This window comes from Corvus hawaiiensis, chromosome 28 (assembly GCF_020740725.1).
Source record: "Corvus hawaiiensis isolate bCorHaw1 chromosome 28, bCorHaw1.pri.cur, whole genome shotgun sequence".
NCBI classification, from domain to species: domain Eukaryota; kingdom Metazoa; phylum Chordata; class Aves; order Passeriformes; family Corvidae; genus Corvus; species Corvus hawaiiensis.
The window spans coordinates 5,508,064-5,531,684 of NC_063240.1; the positions used below are offsets into that span (position 1 = coordinate 5,508,064).

Below are 23,621 nucleotides of genomic sequence, written 5' to 3' on the forward strand. Positions count from 1 at the left end.
ATTTAGGACGGTTCCCAGGGAATCAGTGCTTCCCTGCTTGCTGGTGAGGAATATCTTCGTAGCAGCCCAGTTTAAGACTATTTTTCCCATTCCAACAGGGACTTTAATTCCAATTTAACCCTCCCAGCCACTCCATGAGCTCATTAATGCAGGCAGACCCTGCCTTTGCTGCAGAGAGTTCTTCGCCCTGTGGCAAAACTTTCAAAATTCCGTGATTTTTTTTTTTTTAAGTTTTAAATTTTTTTTTTTCCCTGTTAAGGTGTGAAAAACGCTGTTCTGGTGTTCTCTGGAAATAGTTCTCACCTTTGGAATAATACTGGAGAGAGGCAGAGTGCTGAAAATAGCAGCAGCTGCCATAGGCCGGGATGGAGTTGTGTTGTCAGTCATGGGAACAGAAATCCAATTCCACCTGCGGATGAGCATTCCCGAAATAGAAGAGGGGTTGTCAACCACCAGAGGAGATGCATTGTGTGCATCCCTGGTGGGGAAAAAAAAAAAAGAAAAAAAAAATTAAAATAAAAATCATCAAATCCACGATTTCCAGTGTTTCAGAAAGCTTGGGAGAGTCCCGACTTCCTGCTGCCTTTTTGGCTAAAATGTGATGGTTTGGAGGTTAAATCCAGGAAAACACCTTCCTGTGATTCCAAAGCAATTGTCAGAGGGAAGCTTTGCCAGCCCGGGGAAGGTGGGAATGTCTCCAGGGTCAGCAAAAGCACTCGGGGAAGGTCGCTGGAGGGGCAGGAAGTTTTTATGGGAGGCCGAACAAAGCCGGGTAGGAAATGGATTCACAGCCAAGGCAGGGGGGCTGCGCTGCTTCCCTGAATTCCAGCGCTCCCGAGGCATTCCAGGTACAAACTTCTCCATGCCCAGGCCTTTTTCCTTCCATTCCAGAAGCCACAGAGCCTCTGGTGCAGCTGTTTTTCTTCCCCGAACTTCCCCAATCCGTTCCCTTCACGCTTTTAACCGTTTTCCCCCTGATTTATTCGTCTCAGCCTCGAAACTCCTGTCCCCTGCATAAATAAACCCTCCCTCCTTCCTATTTCCCATGTGCAGGCTGCTGTAATTACGGGTTTGGATTCCTGCTGGGACTGATTGTATCGAGCTGATCCAAGTGCTGGTGCCCATGGATCGGGTTGGGAGCTGGTGATGAAAATAAAATATAACAGCTGGGTGGGGAGAGGGGTGGGCTTGGCCACGTTCCATTTCAGCCCAGAACAGAGTCTGAAAGGCTTTTGTCCACATCCCTATTTTCCTGAATGTTCTCCCGGGTTTCATCCAAGCAGGGATATTTTTCTCCTCCTGGGTGTTTGTAAATTCCAGAACTTCGCAGAATTGGTTGGGTTTGAGTTTTGCCCGGATCGCTGCGTAACCGAATTTCCGTGGGATTATCCGAGGGAAAAGCCATTTTTGCCAGCAGTGGTTGGATTTGTCTGAATAAAAGAGGGGATGCTGAGGGCTGGCAAGTGCTCCTTATCCATTCCTTCCAGGATAACGCCGTTATCCCGATTTAAAGGGTTGTTGTGGAGCTGCTGGTTGGAGTAGGAAGTGGAGGAGCAGGTGAAGCCGTTGCAGGATTTAATTAATTCCTGTCCCTAATGCCTGTGTGTGCATTCCCATTAGCCCGGGGGAAGTGGGAATGACAAAGAATTCCAGGAGCACAGCTGGATAAAGCTGCATAAACTCTGTGAGCTGGATAAATGTGCTGGAAAAAAAGATGGATTGGGAAGTGAGAGGCCATAAATCTTTCACCTCTGTCACCCTCACGCCTCTCCGGGAACGGGAATTTGCTCCATTCTCCGCATGAGCAGATTCCCAGCAGATCCTGCTCTAATCCAGGGCTATAAATACTCCCAGTTTGCTTTCCTGGCTGACGTGGCTCCGACAGGGATCTCGTTAGGAGCGGGTTTTTGTGGAATTCTAAGGCTTTGCAGTGGTTGCTGCTGTGCTCTTTGAAGGTTTGTTGGTGCCTCCGAGCCTTCATCAGGAGCTCGGAGCTCGGATGACACGAGGAGAGCTGGAATCCCATTCCTGCCAGGATCTTGGGATATTTCCTGCTCTGTGGGATGGGAGCCACGCTCGGTGTTCCAGGGGTGGAAGGAGCTTCACTCTGAGCTCCTGAGTTGGTCCATCCTGAGGGATGCAGATTTTGCTGCTTTGCCAGCTCCAGGGAGGGCAGGGTTAGATGGGATATTGGGAAGGATGGGATATTGGGAAGGAATTCCTCCTCCCTGTGAGGGTGAGGAGGGAATGGGATGGAATTCCCAGAGCAGCTGTGGCTGTCCCTGGATCCCTGCAAGTGTCTAAAGCCAGGTTGGAGCACCCTGGGATAGTGGAAGGTGTCCCTGCCCCTGGAGGGGGGTTGGAATGGGATTTAAGGCCCCTTCCCACCCAAACCATCCAGAGATTCCATGATCCTAAACACGATTTTTCTAGAAGTCCCACATCTGGGATTCTCTCAAGCGCAGCATCGTGTTGTGTGAGGGCTTTTGGTGTAAATCCTGGGCTTTTGGTGTAAATCCTGGGGTGTGGGAATTCAGACCAGCCAGGAGGAGGCTCCGTTAGACACCAGTGAGCTCGCAGTGGGTTTTGTGGTGCCGTCCTCGATCCCAGCTCATTTTCCTGAATTATCCCCACATGGAGCTGTGTGGGGGCAGCTCTGCCCTTCCCTGCCCTCTGCCACAGCTCGGCTGTGCCACGTCCTGGGGGGTTTTGTCCTTGTGCTCAGCGAGTCCTGTGGGCACCGCTGGGCTCTGCAGAGGCCTCTCCTGGCACAGAGCTCCCGCTCCCAGCTGGGTCCAGGGCCTGGGGCTGGGATGCTGCAGCCAGGGCTGTCACAGCCTTTGGGGTTGTTGATTTACACTTCACTCTGTTCAGGACCTGCCTTTGACCACAGAGATTTTTTTTTTTTTTTTTTTTTTTTTTTTTTTTTTTTTTTTTTTTGGCGGGGGGGGTGAATCCTAAAAGTACTCAAAGGAGAGGTTTAGTGAGGATGAGGCAGGTGGCACTCGAGGAGGCTTTCTCCGTGCTCACCCATGGATTCTGGGATCAAAAATCCCAATTTCTATCAACTTAGAGCAGTCTGGCTTGGTTGTGTTTCATTTTCCTCAGCTGCAGCAGCTCCCCTGTGCCCGTTGCAGCTGCAGAGATTCCAGGGAAAGGGTGGAGGTGGACACCGCTCCTGGGAGGAGGCTCTGGGAATCTCGGTCCTGCCGGCAGCTGAGGGGTTTTGCTCTCGGCAGTTATCCCTGGATTCCAACCTGGACAGAGGGTTGGGAGGAAGGGGAACTGTTCCAGGGCTGGGGGGCATTGAGGCTTTGGGAATGAGGGAGCTTAGGGGGTGTCCTAATGCAGGTTCCTTGGGAAGGGTGAGAGGACTGGAGGTGTTCTACGTTGTCCTGGTGGTGTCCGTGTTTGGGGTGGGAGCAGCTGAGGATGCTCAGGAGCTGCAGGTACAACCATGGAATAGAATCATGGAGTCTTGGAATCTCCTGAGCTGGAAGGGACCCACAGGATCATTGATCCAAGCCCTGGACACCCCAAAATCCCATCCTGTCCCTGGGAGTGGTGTCCAAACTCTGCTCTGCTCTGGCAGCCTTGGGGCCGGGACCATTCCCTGTTCAGTGCCCACCACCCTCTGGGGAAGAACCTTTCCCTGAGATCCATCCCAAACCCCCTTGGCACAGCTTCAGCCGTTCCTGGGTCCTGTCCCTGCTCCCAGAGTGCAGAGATCGGAGCTGCAGATCCCAAGGAATCTCCCCTCAGGCTCCAGCTGGACACTCCAAATGTCCTCAGCCGCTCCTTGTGTGGCCCCTCCAGACCCTTCCCCATCCCCCAGGACTGCTGCTGACTCCCAGCCGTGCCATCCCTGTGCCTGCAGCCTGTCACCCCCATCCAGGTGCATCCCAGGACACCCAGAATCCCTTCCCAAGGCAGATGTGTCACCTCTGGTCCATCCCAGGGCTCCCAGCTGTGTGGCTTTGTCACAGCAAAGGCCCCTCCAGGTGCCCTCACAGCCTGACCTTGCAGAGAACAGAGGAGGGACCGCATTTCCAGTTGGGAATTGCAAAACTGGGAAGTGGAACGGCCACGCAGCAGCTGAAAGCCCCGATGTGTGAGCTGCAGGAGGAACAAATGGATGAGCGTTCCCAATTCCCATCGCTGCTGCTTCCTGCTGTCCCCTCGGCAGGGGAACCACAGGAACAAGCAAACATCCCCAGCTTCCTGGTGACTGGAGCATCTCTGCTGGCTCCATCCCTGCTCCAGGCTTTTATCAGGGCTGGGATTTGCTGTTAATGATTACCCAGGGAGCAGTTCCCTCTGGAAAGAGGCTCCGCAGCTCCTGGCTGAGCTGGCAGCAGCTGGTTTGGTGCTGTTGCCATGAAAACAGGCTGGCACTGCCCTGGCACTGCCCTGTGGCCTCGTGTAGCACCAGCCCTGCTTAACCTGGTTGGTTTTTGTCATCCTTAAAAAAAAAGCTGGGATAATAATTCCTATTCTCTGCTCCCCGTGGGATTCATTCCCTTAAAATTCCGGCGTGAATCGCGGGTTTCTCTGCCAAGAACGAGGGGGCTTCTCCAGGGTTTTGCTGCTGGAAGTGCTGAGGAATTAAATCCCAGAGTCCCATCTGGAGCCTGGGACACGATGGGAGCACAAAGCTGGCTGGGATATTTACCCTCGAGTCGATGACGTCGCTGGGGCTGGGTTTTATCAGAGGTGTTTTCCAAGGGATAAATCAAACATCGGGCAGGTTCCTGAAGGAAGGGGGTTTTTTTTTAGGGAAGCAGAGCTCTGTAACCACATCCCAGCCCCTGGTTTAAAACAAAAGAAGGAGCTGATGAGGTGTAAAAGTTGGGATGTGGGGAAAACGTCGGGATCTTTGCAGAGCCGCCTGTGTCCTGTCCCTGTGCCCTTGGGGGGATGAGGGGGATCCTCAGATCCAGCCTGGCCAAGCCTTCCCTGAATTCCCTCAGTTTCTTTTGGTTCTGCTGTGCTGGGGGCTCAAACTCTGCTCTTTTTTTCCCCCCCTTTTTGCAGATGTCATTCTCTGCCACCTGACAAAAGAACAGAATGCAGCAATTTTCCTAACCTAAATAGTGGCTCTGTATTTCCAGCTCCCCTGGAACTGGAATTAATTTAGTGTGTGGGCTTTTTAATTGGCTCGTTGTGGGGAGGAACAGAAGATGAAATGCTGCAGCTCTGCCTTCCTCTTCCCTTTCTTTCCTCAAATCTTTGTCACTCTTCTTGTCTCTCGCTTCCATGAGTCGCTCAGGTTATTTTTCCCCTGCTTTCTTTTGTTGTAGCTCCCCTCTCCCAGCCTCAGGAATATCATGGATGGGGCTGCTTCCTTTAGCCTGTGACAAATCACCTGTGATTGATGGAGGGAATTATTTCTCCATTCCTGGTGGTTTTTGGAGGTGGGGGATGGATGGCATCCCTCGTTCCAATGGAGCCATCTTCAGACTCGGATATGGAATTGCACAGGTGGCAGCCTGGGAGCTGCCAGGCTCCTCGTGGATGGGTCCCCTCGTGCTGCTGGGTGGCTTTAAATAGTTCTGGAATGGCCTGGTCTGGATTCCAGCAGGGAAAAAAAAAAACCAGGGAACAAAGGGGCTGGTGGGAATGGGGGAAAAGGTGTGAGGTGCTTCAGCTGGCCTGGATTCCAGCAGGAAAAAAAAAACCAGGGAAAAAAGGGGCTGGTGGGAATGGGGGAAAAGGGAGTTGGAATTCCCTGCACGAACCTTTCAATTGCTGAAAACTTTCTCCATTTCCTTTTTTTTTTTTTAAGGAGATCCTCTTCCCCCAGCAGCAAGTGCCTGTGTGCCACAGGAGGTGGGGACACCTGCCCAGGTATGTGACAGCAGCACCCACAGACACCCCAACACCTCCTGAGCCCCAAATCAGGGAATTCCCCACCCAGAATTTGGGTTGGAAGGACCCTAAAGCCCATCCAGTCCCACCTTCCACCATCCCAGGGTGCTCCCAGCCCCATCCAGCCTGGCCTCGGGATGGGGCAGCCACGCTTGCCGTGGTCACCTGTGCCAGGTGGGCAGTGGGGACTGGCCCTCCCCTGAGAGATGGTGGCCAAGGCAAGGTGACGAGTGCCTCAAACTGCCCTGAGGTCACAGAGAAAGCTGCCTCTAAACTGGAATGGTTCTTCTGCTGAATTCCATCATTTCTCCTGGAACTGGCTGATCTTTAAGGTGCCTTCCATCCCAAACCCCTCTGGGACACCACAATATCACCAACTCTTTGGGAGTTTAAATATTCTCAAGCTTCAAAATTCTTAATCTGCAACAAGATTCAAGTTCTGATCAGAGGATACAGAGGTTATTCAAGGTCACTGACCTGCCTCGGGAGCAGCTCCAAAGGTGTTCCCCTGTTCCTCCAAGGAATAACCAGCCAGGGCAGAGTCGTTTCTTGGGCAGGAATCATTTTTTTTAGGATATTCCAGCGGTGTTTTGTCCTCAATCCTGGCGTGGGGCTGGATTTGGAGTCTCCAAGAGAGGGCACTGTGTCCCTGGCAGCCGGAGCCGTGGATGAGCTGCCAGCCCTGTCAGCTGAGAGCAGCAGCACCAGCCCCGAGCTCCTCATCCCCGGGAGCTGAGTAATAAACTGGGCAACTCATTAGCAGCTGCATTTGGGGCTGGACATCATCATGTGACCATTGGTCCTTTCCCTAAATCCCAGGGATTCGGCAGCACTTCCTCTTGCCTTGTTTTTCCTCAAAAAAAAAAAAAAAAATCAGGCCCTTCTCTGTCCCACTTGTGTTGCTTTGCCCTAATTTGTGCACTTGGGGTGTCCTCGGAGACAGGATGGATGTGGGATCCTTGGGAGCCTCGCTGTGAGTCAGAGGTTTAATGCAAAGCAGGAGGAAAAAGGGGAAAAAATCAAAGAAAGAAAGGGAAAAACTCCGGGAGGTTGTTCTTGTTGGAATGTTTGGCCTGAGGGCACCGAGTGGGAAATGTTTGTGCTCCAGCTCCCAGCAAATCTTTGTTCACTGAATTTTTGTGGAAGTGTGGAAAGGGGGATTTTTCCAGCTCTGGGTGCTCAAGGAGGGACCTGACAGGAGAATGGAGCAGGAGGGGACAGCCAGGGAACACCAGGACAGGAGGGAACGGCCCCAAGCTGTTCCAGGTGGGACATCAGCGGGAATTTCCTCCTGGAAAAGGGTGCTCAGGGGTTGGAACTGCCCAGGGAGGTTTGGAATCCCCACCCCTGGAGGTGCCCAAGGAATCCCTGGATGTGGCACTCTGGGCTGGGCACAAGGTGGGCATCGGGCACAGCTGGGACTCGGTGATCCCAGAGCTCTTTTCCATCCTCAGTGATCCCATGATCCTGATTTTTTTCCCCCTTTTTAATTTCTTTGTGGTGCCAGTCAGGACTCTCATGCTCTTCTCTGATTTTTTAGGAGCAGCTTTTCATGCTCTCAATTCTCCCCCCATTCCTAAAGTGACACAAATCCCCTTTTTTTGGGGGGGGATTTATATCCTGCAGTAACGGTGCCGCCCTGACCCAGGAATCACAGCTAGATCAAGACCCTCCAGGGGTCATTAAGGCATTTAATTATTGAATTAATTGCCTGTCTAACGTTGCTGATCCTCCCTGGAAGATTGAGGGCACTTGTGTAACGTGAACCACATTGAAACAACCTCAGGAGCTGCTCTGAGGTGAAAACCTCTCCTGGGAGAAGCAGCCACAATTAAACCCAAGTTATTAACCTTGCTTCCAAATCCTTTTCCTCCTTTCCCTGTTTGCTGTGGTGATCTTTTCCCAGCTGGAAGGAAAAGGGGGAAGATCCCTTCCCCAGGAAGTGTTTGATTGATTTGGGAGCGAGGCTGGTTTATCAGGGTTATTTTTGTGTGGTGTTTTTAGTGGTTTTACTGGAGAAATTCCCAAATTGTTGGAGCAACCTATGGAATAACCCTTTGGAGAGCACTGCAAAGCCAATTCCTGCTCGCTTGCCCAGTGGCACTGCAGGAATCCCAAACCTCAGCATCCCCTCTGGTATTTACAGTGTCAGGAATTCTCCCTCAGCTGGATCCTCTTTCACCTCCTCTTCCTCTTCCAAGCAGTTGCTGTGAATTTTAAAATTCCTGCCATTTTTGGGATGCTGTCAGTGATATAAAAGATCCCCTCGTGTGTGTGCCTGGCAGAGGCTTTGGGCTGGAATAATTCCATTAAACCTCAGGAGTAGGGAAGGATTGTCCAGGATTGTTTATTCCTGGTTTGATCTGCTTGGAACAGCTGCAGGCATTTGCTAAAACTGGAGGATTTGAAGAATAAACTTTTTTCTTTCCTTTTTTTTTTCTTTTTGGTTGCTATTTTGCCCTCTAAAAAGAGGAAAAGGTGATTTTTTTTTTTATTTTTGGATGAAAGGAAGCTGGAAAGTCAAACCCATCCCTGGTGTATCCCGAGCAGAGGGAGCTGCTGCTGCTGCACACTTTGTTCCTTTAGCCTTGGTACATTTTGAAAATCTCATTTTCCAAACAACTCCTGGAAATTGGCATCCCAGAAGCAAAAATCCTTTTAAAAATAGCTCTGTTCCCACTGAAACGAGTCCTGTTGTTTCCACGGCCCCTCGTCCCGAGGAAACTCGGGAAGTGGTGAAGGAGCTGCTGCTGAGCAGAGCTGGAGCCCCAAATCTTTCCTGGGGAATGGGTTCCTGGAAGGAATGAGCTCCTGCTGGTGGAATGCTGCTGTCTGCAGGGTTTATTTTAAACTTTCTTCCCTCTTTTGCTTCGAGGAAAAGCAAATCCTGGGCAGGAATGCATGAGTGGGTTGGAAAAATCCCTTGGAATATCCCAGGTGGGGGAAATGTGTTGTTGCATCCTTGCATCCACGAGGCATTCCATGCTTAAATTCCGTTTCTGAGTTACTCTGGTTTATTTCCCGTGGTCTGGAATGTCACTTTTTCCCCCACGTGAATCCACCAGATGTGTGAAATTGGGGTGCTGGGCTGTTCCCTGGCTGCCAGCAGTCCTTCCCCTTGCATCCCAAAATTCCTGAGCCTTTCCAGGGACAGCATTTGCCTTTGGAAGGATTTGAAAATGTCAAGTGTGGTCACTTAGGTCCTGTCAAAGAATTTCCTGAGCCTGAAGCTCAGATCCCTGAGGATGGGAATCCCTGCAGACCCTTTTTGCTTCCCCTCTCCTCCAATCCTTCCTTTTTTAGGACTTAAAAAATTATTCCAGAGCCAGTTGCCAACACAGACTTCCACAGCAACTTCCCAATGAGCTTCCAACAGCAAATGTTCCCCCAAAAAAACCCCCAAAAACCTGGAGCTGTGGGCTGGAAAAGGACACAGGGGAAAAAAAGGATCTGCTCATGGGGAAGAGTTCAAATGTAAAGCTCTGCCGTGGATGTTTTGTGGTGGTTGCCCCGGTGCAATTGTTGGATAATTTGCTATTTATAGGGGGATATTTTTAGGATATTTTTAGGGATGTGACAAGTCCGGCTCTGGACCTGGATCTGGTGCTATTCATGGAGCATGAAGTGACAGAATGAAACCCGTGGTGCTCGTTGATTTAATTCTGAGGGGGGAGCTGAGCATCAGGAGGGACATTGAGGGATTGGAGCGCGTCCAGAGAAAGGTCTGGAGCACCAGGAAAAGCTGAGGGAGCTGGGAAGGGGCTGGAGAATTCCTGAGGGAGCTGGGAAGGGGCTGGAGACATTCCTGAGGGAGCTGGGAAGGGGCTGGAGAATTCCTGAGGGAGCTGGGAAGGGGCTGGAGAATTCCTGAGGGAGCTGGGAAGGGGCTGGAGACATTCCTGAGGGAGCTGGGAAGGGGCTGGAGAATTCCTGAGGGAGCTGGGAAAGGGGCTGGAGACATTCCTGAGGGAGCTGGGAAGGGGCTGGAGAATTCCTGAGGGAGCTGGGAAGGGGCTGGAGACATTCCTGAGGGAGCTGGGAAGGGGCTGGAGAATTCCTGAGGGAGCTGGGAAGGGGCTGGAGACATTCCTGAGGGAGCTGGGAAGGGGCTCAGCCTGGAGCAAAGTGGGATCAGGGGGGACATTCCCAATCTCCACCAGTCCCTGCCAGGAGGGCACAGCCGGGGGGGGGATCCCAGGGGACACCAGGACAGGAGGGAACGGCCCCAAGCTGTTCCAGGTGGGCCATCAGTGGGAATTTCCTCATGGAAAGGCCTTGGAACTGCCCAGGGAGGTTTGGAATCCCCATCCCTGGAGGTGCCCAAGGAATCCCTGGATGTGGCGTGGGTGACAGGGTGGGCATCGGGCGCAGGGCGTGGGCAGCAGGAAGGGGAATTCCTTTGCCGATTCCCTGGAAGCACCAAGAGTTGGGCATGCAGAGCATCCTGGGGTGATCCTGGAGGTCTTTTCCAACCTCAGGGATTCCATGATTCTGGGATAAATTCACCTTCAGCCATTTAACTCCTCTGTCCCCTTGGGAACCTGGGCTCCAGGTGAGCTCCTGGCAGCTCCTTCCCTCGGGATCGCAGCTGCTCCGAGCCGTGGCCTGGCACTGCCACATCCCATGGGATCATTTCCCGTGGCTCAGCAAACCCTCCACATCCTGTGGTTTTGGGATCAGGGATCCAGCAGCCATCCCAGGAGGAGCCTGTGGCTCTGGGACAGCTCCAGGTGCCACCAGCCATTCTGGAGGTCATCCCTGGGACAGGGAGGGCAGAGCTCCGCTCCAGCCAGGGGAGCCAGGAATGGGAATGTCCAGGCTGTCCTGTGCAAGCTGGCTCTGCTGAAATCCTTGGATCTTTGCTGATGGATCTTTGAACTCCGACAGCAAACTGAGCACTGCAGGCAGGACTCGCTTTTTAGATCGTCTGCAAATGCAGATTTTTTTGTAGTTCTCACTTTAAACCCCCCAGGTTGGTTTTCCAGGAACAGTGGATATCATCCCTGCCTTGTCCAGGTGGGAATGCTGGACTCTTTTAGGAGCACAGAACCTTTGATTTTTGTGTTTTTTTCATGTATTAACCCATTCTTTGACAATCTGAAGAGCTGGACCTGCTGCCTCATCCAGGATGAGCCTGGCTCTCGTATTCCTGAGTGCTCACTGATCTTTTCCTACAGCTTTTCATTCATCTCAGTTGGAACAGTGGATCCTGCTGGATCCTGGGGAGGCTGAGGGAAGCACAGGGATCCCAGCAGCACAGAATTCCTGCTGCTGAGCTGGGAGCTTCTCATGGAAAGGCTCCTGCTCCTTCCCCCGGGATTCCTGGCTCCAGGGTGGGGAATTCTGGTGGGCTGGGCTGGAGGATCCGCTTTCCTTCCCGGCTCCGGCCCTCCAGGATGCTCTGCATGCCCAACTGTTGGTGCTCCCAGGGAACTGGCAAAGGAATTCCCCTTCCTGCTGCCCACACGCGCTCCAAGGCATCCCTGAAAAGGAATAATTCTGGCTTGGCACGGAAGGAAGGAAGGCCAGGAAAACCTGCATGCAGCCAAATTTTTTGCCCAATTTGTCAAGTGTGCCACATTCCCAGGAGGAATTGCTGTTTGTGGCGAGAAGGCAGAGCCTCTCCAGGCCCTCCATGGCCACTTCCAGACCTGGAGCTGCTGCTGCTCCACAACATCCAGAGGATGTTTCCTGGAGGGAATCACAGCCTCTGTGTCCCTGGGATGTCCCCAGCTCGGTGTCCTCGCTCAGGATGGCAGCAGGAGCTGTGTGGCTCAGGAGCCTGTGGGATATCGCGTTCCTCGCCTCTGCACTGGGACACGGCTGGAAGGAAGGAAGGAAGGAGGGAGGGGGCTGAGTTGATTCCAGCAGCCTGAGGTCAGCCTTGTTTTCCCTCTTGGAGCAGATCCTGCAGCGGGATCCTGCCGGGCTGTAAACAAGGGGCCGGTTCCTGCGGAAAGCCAAACATGGGATTTGTCCCTCTGGGAAGCTGCGGGGTTGTTTTTCCCCTTTGGTTCTGCTGTAGGCGCTGCCAGATCTGAGGGAATGCTGGGAATGGGAGTGGTGGGAATGGGGCAGGATTGAGGGGGCTCTGCAGGGCTCTGAGTGCAGCTCTAAACCTAAAATGGGAAGAATAGGAGATGCTTGCATCATTTTGGGGGGGAATGTAAAGAAGAGGAAGCGTTTGCTCCATTTTTGGGGGGGAATCAGACAGGGAGAAGCGTTTGCCCCATTTTTGGGGGGAAATCTGAAGAAAAGGAAGAGTTTGCATCATTTTTGGGAGAGATTTGTGAAGAAGAGGAGGAATTTCCCCCGTTTTTGGGAGGGAATGAGGAGAGGGAGAGGTGCTTATCCCATTTTTTAGTGCATTGCTTTGAAAGGAAGGCAAAGAAGGAGCAATCCAAACCAGCACTGACAAATTCCAAGGAAAACTGAGGGAAATAAGGAATGTGCTGTGTTGTCACTGCAGGTTTCCAGCTCAGCTCCAGCTCCAAGATTTCCCTTAGTCCGAGGGTGTGCTGGGTTTGGGGTGCTTTGTGTCGAGCCCTCCTGCAGTGTGGAGCTGGTGGCTCATTCCTGCAGCAGCTCCACATCCAGGGAATGGTTTGGGTTGGAAAAGCCCTCCAAGGTCGGGGTGGGATTACAGCTGAAGGTTGGCTCTTTTCCCAAAAATTCCTGGGGGCCTTTCCTGCCCTCGGGACCTTCCAGGTGCTGCTGCACTTCTGTCAGCCCCACACTCCTGCTCATGCCCCCTGTTCCTTGATCAGCTGGATTTTGGTGATGAATTCCCAGGAATTTCGGTCATTTTGGGTAAATCACAGGATTCTGCAGGGAATCAGGGCTGCTCCAGCAGGAATGAGGAGCTCTTTTCCATCTCCCCTTCCCAAATCCAGCTAAAGCCTCCCCAGGCTCCAGGGACTCCTGGATGGAGCTGTGGAAAACCTCCCTGGAGCAGAGGGAATGGCTGGAAACATCCAATTCCAGAGGTTTGGAGCAACCTGGGATGGTGGAAGGTGTGGAACTGGGTGGGCTTTAAGCATTCCATGATTCTGTGATCCTCAGGGATCCCCTGGCAGCCATTCCAAGGCCAAACCTTGAGCTGTCTGAAGTGTTTGTGCCTTTACCCCCCCACTCCTTTTTCCTCTCCTGACCTGCCCCAATTCCAGCTTTTTTCCTGCCCTCACCTTCCCATTTCTGGCCCTGCAATGTGGCATTTGTAAAAAAACCCTGTTTTTTTTTTTTTAAAAAAAAAGCTTGTTTTGGCTGTTCCTCATCCCTGAATTCCCTGCAATCTGCAGGAAAAGGAAGTGAAAGAAGCCAGGCGAGCCCTGGCCTGAACCCCAGGCTGGAATCACTGACGTGGGTTTGACTCCTTTAGAAAAGCAAGGCAGGAAAAAAAAAAAAAAAACCCAAACCCAAACCTTGTTTGTGTTCAGCCAGCGAGCGGGGAAAACAAGCGGGCTTGGATTTCAGCTCCGATGGATTCTTGGAATTCATCCCTCGCTGCCTCCCGGCTCTGACTTCAGCAGGGGTTGAGCAATGGGAAGCAGGAAGGGGCCAGGGCAGCTCCAACGTGTGGCACGAGGGGTTCTCAGCAGGGTTGGGAACTCTCCAAAGGTCACCTCGTTCCTCCAGCCCAGCACTCGGGGTTTTCTTGGAATTGAAACCTGCCAGGATGTGTTCAGCCAGGGGAGTGTGTGTGGGGAAATGCTCTGTAATCCCCTCTGGAATGATGCAAACTGCTCCTGTTCTTCATATTTCCTCCCCCAAAAATGGGGGAAATGCTTCTCCTTCTCCTCATTCCCTCCTAAAATGGGGCAAACGGCTCCTATTCTTCACGTTTCTCCCCCAAAATGGGATAAGCACCTCTTCCTCTCCTGATTCCCTCCCAAAAATGGGGGAAATTCCTCCTGTTCTTCACATTGCTCCCCCAAAAATGATGCAAACTCTTCCTCTTCTTCATATTCCCTCCAAAAATGGGGCAAACGCTTCTCGCTGTCTGATTCCCCCCCAAAAATGATGCAAACATCTCCTATTCTTCACATTTTCCCCCCAAAAAATGGGGCAAACACCTCTTCCTCTCCTGATTCCCTCCCAAAAACGGGGGAAATTCCTCCTCTTCTTCACAAATCTCTCCCAAAAATGATGCAAACTCTTCCTTTTCTTCATATTTCCCCCCAAAAATGGGGCAAACGCTTCTCCTTGTCTGATTCCCCCCCAAAAATGATGCAAACATCTCCTTCACATTTCCCCCCAAAAACGGGAGAAACTCCTCCTGTTCTTCACATTTCTCCCCCAAAAATGGGGGAAACGCCTCCTGTTCTTCACATTTCTCCCCCAAAAATGGGACAAACTCCTCCTATTCTTCACATTTCCCCCCAAAAACGGGACAAACATCTCCTATTCTTCACATTCCCCCCCAAAAATGGGGGAAACTCCTCCTATTCTTCACATTCCCCCCCAAAAACGGGACAAACTCCTTCTATTCTTCATATTCCCCCTCAAAAATGGGGCAAACATCTCCTATTCTTCACATTCCCCCCCAAAAATGGGGGAAATTCCTCCTGTTCTTCACATTTCTCCCCCAAAATGATGCAAACTTTTCCTCTTCTTCATATTTCCCCCCAAAAATGGGGCAAACGCTTCTCCCTGTCTGATTCCCTCCCCAAAATGGAGCAAACGCTTCCTCTTCTTTACATTCCCCCCCAAAAATGATGCAAACATCTCCTGTTCTTCACATTTCCCCCCAAAAACGGGAGAAACTCCTCCTATTCTTCACATTCTTCTCCCCCAAAAATGGGGGAAATCCCTCCTGTTCTTCACATTGCTCCCCCAAAAATGGGGGAAATTCCTCCTATTCTTCACATTTCTCCCCCAAAAATGGGGGAAATTCCTCCTATTCTTCACATTTCTCCCCCAAAAATGGGACAAACTCCTCCTATTCTTCATATTCCCCCTCAAAAATGGGGGAAACTCCTTCTATTCTTCACATTTCCCCCCAAAAACGGGACAAACTCCTCCTATTCTTCACATTTCCCCCCAAAAACGGGACAAACTCCTCCTATTCTTCACATTTCTCCCCAAAAACGGGACAAACTCCTTCTATTCTTCACATTTCCCCCCAAAAATGGGGGAAACTCCTCCTATTCTTCACATTTCTCCCCCAAAAATGGGACAAACTCCTCCTATTCTTCACATTTCCCCCCAAAAACGGGACAAACTCCTCCTATTCTTCACATTTCTCCCCAAAAACGGGACAAACTCCTCCTATTCTTCACATTTCTCCCCAAAAACGGGACAAACTCCTTCTATTCTTCACATTTCCCCCCAAAAATGGGGGAAACTCCTCCTATTCTTCACATTTCTCCCCCAAAAATGGGACAAACTCCTCCTATTCTTCACATTTCCCCCCAAAAACGGGACAAACTCCTCCTATTCTTCACATTTCCCCCCAAAAACGGGACAAACTCCTTCTATTCTTCACATTTCTCCCCCAAAAATGGGACAAACTCCTCCTATTCTTCACATTTCCCCCCAAAAATGGGACAAACTCCTCCTATTCTTCACATTTCCCCCCAAAACCGGGACAAACTCCTCCTATTCTTCACATTTCCCCCCAAAAACGGGACAAACTCCTTCTATTCTTCACATTTCTCCCCCAAAAATGGGACAAACTCCTCCTATTCTTCACATTTCCCCCCAAAAACGGGGGAAACTCCTTCTCTTCTTCATATCCCCCCTCAAAAATGGGGCAAGTGACCTGCAGGTCGTGGCTGGAATTTATAAAAAACCAGAGGAAACCCTGATCCCACGGCTTCCCTGGTATTCTTCGGGATAAATGAATGTCAGCCCTGATTTTCCAGTAAATAATTGGATATCGGGCAAAGCAGGGATGTGCCTCAGCAATAATCACGGATTATTGCAATCAGTGGAGGAGAGATCCCGAATTTTAACTCCATTGATAAGGCAGCGCTGTCTGCTTGGGGTGTCCGTGATGGAGCTGCTGAATTCCCATTTTTCTTGGCAGGAGGAATTGAGGAATCCCCCCGGATCCAGGACGGTGGCCGAGACTGCTCTGCAGTAGGAAGGTGAGCAAAGACCTCGTGATTAATCTCCCATGGATTGGGTTCGTTTTACCTGGAATATGGTCGGGATGAAGGGTCTGGAATGGGTTTGGAGGTGGATTTGGAGGTGCTCACTGTGTTGTTTGGGGTTGTTTCCGTCGTCTTCGGGTTTTGCCGGAGCCTCTGGATGTGTGGAGCAGCCGAGGCTGCCGGGGGTGGGATTTTATCCCGTGGGAAGGGTCAGCGGTGCTGGACACTGCTGTGTCCATGTCTGGGTGCTCACAACGAGGATGTGGAGGGGTTGGAGCTGGGAAGGGGCTGGAGAATTCCTGAGGGAGCTGGGAAAGGGGCTGGAGAATTCCTGAGGGAGCTGGGAAAGGGCTGGAGAATTCCCAGTTGGGAAAGGGCTGGAGAATTCCCGAGGGAGCTGGGAAGGGGCTGGAGAATTCCTGAGGGAGCTGGGAAGGGGCTGGAGAATTCCCGAGGGAGCTGGGAAGGGGCTCAGCCTGGAGCAAAGCGGGATCAGGGGGGACATTCCCAATCTCCACCAGTCCCTGCCAGGAGGGCACAGCCGGGGGGGGGATCCCAGGGGACACCAGGACAGGAGGGAACGGCCCCAAGCTGTTCCAGGTGGGCCATCAGCGGGAATTTCCTCCTGGAAAAGGCGCTCAGGGGTTGGAACTGCCCAGGGAGGTTTGGAATCTCCACCCCTGGAGGTGCCCAAGGAATCCCTGGATGTGGCACTCCGGGCTGGGCACAAGGTGGGCATCGGGCACAGCTGGGACTCGGTGATCCCAGAGCTCTTTTCCAACCTCAAATTCCACGATCCTGGTTTTGCTCCGTGCTGGAACATGAAATGCTGCCCATGTCCCCTCGTGGAGGTGCCTCCTGTCCCCGTCTCATCCTTGGCTTCCCGATCCCTGACCCTGCTCCCTTCTGGAATTGTGTGGCTCCGTGTCCATCCTGCTGAGCTCAGCTCTTCCCCACTGCCTTGTATCCCATTAAAATCGTTAAATCCTCCCTTCCAGCCTTCCCTACACCAACAATCCCACTGGAATATTGCCTGACATGCTGTAATTAGTGATGTCCAGCTAACAAACCAACACAGCGACCAAACCTCCTGACTTTTCCATCAGAAACACCAAAAATTACTCCGGAGCTTTGGGTGGTCTCACAGGGCGGAATAAACTGCTCTGCTCTGAAACCTTCTGCTCCTTTTCCCATTTTCCAGATATTTCCCTTATTTTGCACCCCCAAATTCCCTATTTCAGTTGGATTTAAGTGGGATGCTGCCTGTAGGGGTTGTTCTCTGACCTCACTGTGAGATGGATTCGGAATGAAACGCTTCAAAATCCTTTGTCAGGCTTTACAGAAATCCGATTTATTGCTGCTGGGAATGCTCAAGAGCTGGGAATTCCACAGCAGGAATTTGGGGGTTGGCCTCTCCTTTCCACCTCCAGCACCTTCCGTGGAGCCTCTTTTGTGGGATCCCACATTTCCTGCCCTGGGTGGAGGTCCGGGAGCTCGGGATTGCTGAGGTGACGGAGCCAGAGCTGGGAATTGAGGTGGTGTTATCCCAGGGCTGGGTTTCCAACAGTGCTGGATCCTTGGGAACACCCTCGGGAATGAAAGAGGAGGCTGAGCCCGCGTTCCCTGGATTTGGGAGGTGTTCGAGGCTGGTGCTGCTTTGGGACAGGAGGAAATTCGGGTGATGAGGATGATGGGGAGGAACGGGTGCTGCTCCTGAGTCGCCCCAAAGAGCTGAGATCCGCGTGGCTCCAGAGCTCCGTGTTTCCCTGCGTGTCGCGTCCAGGCTTTCGGAGGTGGAAATTGTGGCAGATTTTGTGCATTTCGGGTGTCAAATCCCTTAAAATCCCATTTTTGTTGGCGGCGGGGAAATCCCTGGATTTCTTTACCTGCAGTTCCGCGCTGCGGGCGGCAGAGGGCGCGCTCGGGCCGCCGTTGTTGGGCTTTGATTTGAATATTATTAATTATTCGGATTTAATATTAATTATTATTATTATTATCGAGATTCCTTCATCAAAGGGCTCCCAGCGCTTTCATTACAACCGGAGCCAGCCAGCACAGCGGGGTGAGGCTCTGCAGGGCCACTGGGAGCACTGGGAATTGCCAGCTGGCTTTCCCAGGAGGATGAGGAGGAGGGTGAGGATGAGGATGGATGTTCCCCCTCACTCTTAACCCCGAGCCAAACTCCGCACCCCCGGAATGACCCCAAAAAATCCCAATCCCTGCCAGGGGTGCAGATCAGCAGATGGCAGCACCCTGCCCTGCTGCCTGTGTGTTATTCCTGGCTGGGAGATTCCCTGGATTCAACACCACAGTCTAGACTTACTGACAGACGGGATTCTTGCGCTGTTAGGTAAGCAAGATACAGACACCCATTATGCAAATCCCCAGCCGGCGTGGCCTCTGAAACATTCCTGGGATTGTCTAAATAAGGTGCTGTTTCAGCCCCAACTGGAGCCAGGATTTTGGGTGCCTTCCAGCTGGAGGTGGGATATTTTTTTTTTATTCCCCTTCCCACTCAGCTTTCGGCCTCCACAGCTGCCCAGATGTGCAGCAAGGAGAGAAAAGGGGGCAGATAAAAAACTTCCAGGCTCCTGTGCCTGTCGCTGCTGCTCGTGGGTGCTGTTCTGTCTGGTTTGGAGCTGTATTTTATTAGGATTGCACAGAACCCACGGCGGTTTTTTTGCTCTGTGAGCTGCAAAAATCACATTTTAGCGGCGAAGGGAAAGTTTGGAGGGTGCAGTGACCCAGCTTTGCACGGAGGTGTTGCCCTGCTCAGAGCCTGCCTGACTCATTCCCGAGGCTGGAGGAGGTGGGAATGGATCATCACCGATGATCCAAAGGCCTCGGAGACGTCTGTGGCATTTGCACTCTGTCCTTTTTGCACGCAGAAATTCAAAGAGCCTTTCAAAACCCCCGTGACTGCAGAGTTGTTTGTGCAGCCCTCTCATGGATCCCTTCCATGAATCCCACATTTCTGACCGCTCCGACGTGCTTCTATCCCTAAAAATCTGTTCCCAGCCCCAGCCTGGAGCTCTTGGAGGCTCCTCAGAGCACACAAAGAGCTGGCCAGGAGTGCAGTGGCAGCTCCTGAGCTGCTCCAGGAGTTGGGAATTGGCCGCTTCCCAACTTAGCCCCGCTCAGGAAAACATTGGAAAGCTTCCCAATCCCGAATCCATTGCCCAGGCACGTGATTTTCTGGGAATTCGTTTTGAAAGCGCTTCGGGGTGGTTCAGAAATCCCTGCATGGGGTGGTGTTGGCTCAGGGAAAAGCTGGGATGAGCCCTTTCTTCGTGGTGGCCTCTGAGCCTGGCGCTGCCAGCTCTGCTCCCTGCCTAAGAAAGGACAGAAAAAAAATCCGGGTTTTTTATACAAAAATTGCGACATCCCTGCTGTTTTCCTGAGCTTTTTTTTTGTTTTGGGGCACGGTTAATCCTTTAAGGGCTGCTGGCAGGGATTTTCAAGGGATTCTTGCAGCCCAGCAGGGGAAAGGGTGGGATGTTCACCCTGCCTTCGACAGCCTCGAGGGAGATTTGGAGCTGGGTGGGACCTTCCCTTCCCGCCGTGGGGGCTGTGAGTCCGTGTTTTCCTAGCTGGGAATTCTGTCCTTGGGTGTCTCCTGCACTTTGGGGTGAGCTGCAGCCCCCATTACCATCCACGGTGACGGATGGCCCTGCAAAACCTGCTGGGGATTCATTCCAGACCCCCAAAACCTGCTGGGGACTCATTCCAGACCCCAAAACCTGCTGGGAGATGATTCCAGGCCCCAAAACCTGCTAGGAACTCATTCCAGACCCCAAAAACCTGCTGGGGATTCATCCAGACCCCAAAACCTGCTGGGGACTCATTCCAGACCCCAAAACCTGCTGGGGACTCATTCCAGACCCCAAAACCTGCTGGGGATTCATTCCAGACCCCAAAATCTGCTGGGAGATGATTCCAGGCCCCAAAACCTGCTAGGAACTCATTCCAGACCCCAAAAACCTGCTGGGGATTCATTCCAACCATCCCAAATCTGCTGGGAGATGATTCCAGGCCCCAAAACCTGCTGGGAACTCATTCCAGACCCCAAAAACCTGCTGGGGATTCATTCCAACCATCCCATATCTGCTGGGGACTCGATCCAGAACCCAAAATCTGCTGGGGATTCATTCCAACCCCCCCCAAACCTGCTGGGAGATGATTCCAGACCCCAAAATCTGCTGGGGACTCATTCCAGACCCCAAAATCTGCTGGGGATTCATTCCAGACCCCCAAAACCCGCTGGGGATTCATTCCAGCCCCCCAAACCTGCTGGGGATTCATTCCAGCCCCCCAAACCTGCTGGGGATTCATTCCAAACCCTAAAACCTGCTGGGGATTCATTCCAGCCCCCCAGATCTGCTGGGGATTCATTCCAGCCCCCAAAACCTGCTGGGGATTCATTCCAAACCCTAAAACCTGCTGGGGATTCATTCCAGCCCCCCAAACCTGCTGGGGATTCATTCCAGCCCCCCAAACCTGCTGGGGATTCATTCCAGCCCCCAAAACCTGCTGGGGATTCATTCCAAACCCTAAAATCTGCTGGGGATTCATTCCAGCCCCCCAAATCTGCTGGGGATTCATTCCAGCCCCCCAAATCTGCTGGGGATTCATTCCAGACCCCAAAACCTGCTGGGAACTCATTCCAGACCCCAAAACCCGCGGGGGATTCATTCCAAACCCTAAAACCCGCGGGGGATTCATTCTGCTCCGAGATCCGTGGGAAGGGAGCAGCCGAGCGCTGCGGGTTCGCTTCTGCTCGGGGCTTTGCCCTTCCCGCCCTCCCACACCCCAAAACCTTCCCCCCACAGCCCCCAGCCCCCACCCCCGGTGCTTTTCCTCCCCAAAATTCCCTTCCCCGCTGCTCCAAAACCCCCCTGGAGTTTTTTGGGACAGCTGAGGGAAGGGGTCACCTCTGCTGGGGTTTGCTGGGTGCTGCCTTTGCCAGCCCAGCCCAGATCATCCAACCTTTCCCTGGAGAAACACCGGGATTATCCCTAGAAACACCCACGTATCCCATTCCAGCACCCCAGAACCGAGGAGCAAATCCTCCCAAATCCTCCCAAATCCACACAAAACATTCCCCACCTCTGCTGGGGGAGCCAGCCCTAAAAAAAACCAAAACCCCAATCCTGGAATTGGGGTTGTTTTCCCGCAAAGCCGCGGTGCTGGCGGGGTCACGTGGGGCTGTTTGGTGAGAAATTCCGTGAATTTGGAGCTGTTGCGGAGGTTTTTTGGGATTTTGGTGTTTTTGTGGGATTGCTCAGCCGAGGTTTTTCGGGTGAAGAGCCGGGTGAAGCTGTGGGAAATCTGGGAAAGGCTCCGTGCTCCCGGGAGATTCCGTCTGGTTGGGAGTGAACTGTGGGGTGAAGGATTTCTGTGGGGAGGGTGAAAATCCCAAATGTTTCCAGGGAAAGGGGTTCAAAAACCCAGCAAAGCCAGAGGGGATTTGGGGCAGCAGCAAAAGCAGCCCTGGTTTGTAAGGAGAGTTTGCCTTTCCTTCCTGAGCTCGCCGGCGGAAAACGGAGCTTTAAATCCCTGCTTTTCTAAACTTAAACCTGAAATTGGAAATTTAAAAACTGAGCTTTAAATCCCTGCTTTTCTAAGCCTAAACCTGAAACCTGGAGCTTAAAAACGAAGCTATAAATTCCTGGTTTTGTAAGCCTAAAACTGAGACCTGGAGTTTAAAAACGGAGCTTTAAATTCCTGCTTTTCTAGGCCTAAAACTGAAACCTGGAGCTTAAAAACGGAGCTTTAAATTCCTGCTTTTCTAAGCCTAAAACTGAGACCTGAAATTTAAAAACGGAGCTTTAAATTCCTGCTTTTCTAAGCCTAAAACTGAGACCTGAGATTTAAAAACTGAGCTTTAAATTCCTGCTTTTCTAAGCCTAAAACTGAAACCTGGAGCTTAAAAACGGAGCTTTAAATTCCTGCTTTTCTAAGCCTAAAACTGAGACCTGAAATTTAAAAACTGAGCTTTAAATTCCTGCTTTATTAAATTTAAAACTGAAACCTGGAGCTTAAAAACGGAGCTTTAAATTCCTGCTTTTCTAAGCCTAAAACTGAGACCTGAGATTTAAAAACTGAGCTTTAAATTCCTGCTTTTCTAAGCCTAAAACTGAAACCTGGAGCTTAAAAACGGAGCTTTAAATTCCTGCTTTTCTAAGCCTAAAACTGAGACCTGAAATTTAAAAACTGAGCTTTAAATTCCTGCTTTTCTAAACTTAAACCTGAAACCTGAAGCCTAAAAACTGAGCTTTAAATTCCTGCTTTTCTAGGCTTAAATCTGAAACCTGGAGCTTAAAAACGGAGCTTTAAATTCCTGCTTTTCTAAGCCTAAAACTGAGACCTGGAGCTTAAAAACGGAGCTTTAAATTCCTGCTTTTCTAAGCCTAAAACTGAGACCTGGAGCTTAAAAATGGAGCTTTAAATTCCTGCTTTTCTAAGCCTAAAACTGAGACCTGAAATTTAAAAACTGAGCTTTAAATTCCTGCTTTTCTAAGCCTAAAACTGAAACCTGGAGCTTAAAAACGGAGCTTTAAATTCCTGCTTTTCTAAGCCTAAAACTGAGACCTGAAATTTAAAAACTGAGCTTTAAATTCCTGCTTTTCTAAACTTAAACCTGAAACCTGAAGCCTAAAAACTGAGCTTTAAATTCCTGCTTTTCTAGGCTTAAATCTGAAACCTGGAGCTTAAAAACGGAGCTTTAAATTCCTGCTTTTCTAAGCCTAAACTTGAAATTTGAAATTTAAAAACCGAGCTTTAAATTCCTGCTTTTCTAAACTTAAACCTGAAACCTGAAGCCTAAAAACTGAGCTTTAAATTCCTGCTTTTCTAAGCCTAAAACTGAGACCTGAGATTTAAAAACGGAGCTTTAAATTCCGGCTTTATTAAACTTAAACCTGAAACCTGGAGTTTAAAAACTGAGCTTTAAATCCCAGCTTTTCTAAGCCTAAACCTGAAACCTGGAGCTTAAAAACGAAGCTATAAATTCCTGGTTTTGTAAGCCTAAAACTGAGACCTGGAGTTTAAAAACTGAGCTTTAAATTCCTGCTTTTCTAGGCCTAAAACTGAGACCTGGAGCTTAAAAACGGAGCTTTAAATTCCTGCTTTTCTAAGCCTAAAACTGAGACCTGGAGCTTAAAAACGGAGCTTTAAATTCCTGCTTTTCTAAGCCTAAAACTGAGACCTGAGATTTAAAAACTGAGCTTTAAATTCCTGCTTTATTAAATTTAAAACTGAGACCTGGAGCTTAAAAAGGGAGCTTTAAATTCCTGCTTTTCTAAGCCTAAAACTGAGACCTGAAATTTAAAAACCGAGCTTTAAATTCCTGCTTTTCTAGGCTTAAATCTGAAACCTGGAGCTTAAAAACGGAGCTTTAAATTCCTGCTTTTCTAGGCCTAAAACTGAAACCTGAGATTTAAAAACGGAGCTTTAAATTCCGGCTTTATTAAACTTAAACCTGAAACCTGGAGTTTAAAAACGAAGCTATAAATTCCTGGTTTTGTAAGCCTAAAACTGAGACCTGGAGTTTAAAAACGGAGCTTTAAATCCCAGCTTTTCTAAGCCTAAAACTGAGACCTGGAGCTTAAAAACGGAGCTTTAAATTCCTGCTTTTCTAAGCCTAAAACTGAGACCTGA

The 23,621-nt window shown here is 50.9% G+C and overlaps 1 protein-coding gene across 1 annotated transcript in view; it reads left to right on the forward strand.

Annotated features, from left to right (window-relative positions):
- Positions 1–23,621, forward strand: part of GNG7 (G protein subunit gamma 7) — a 56,532-nt gene that overhangs the window by 7,587 nt on the left and 25,324 nt on the right. Inside the window, exons 2-3 of the mRNA XM_048288328.1 lie at positions 5,786–5,847; positions 15,896–15,956. The gene's annotated coding sequence lies outside the window, so the exon portion shown is untranslated. The remainder of the gene's footprint in view (positions 1–5,785; positions 5,848–15,895; positions 15,957–23,621) is intronic.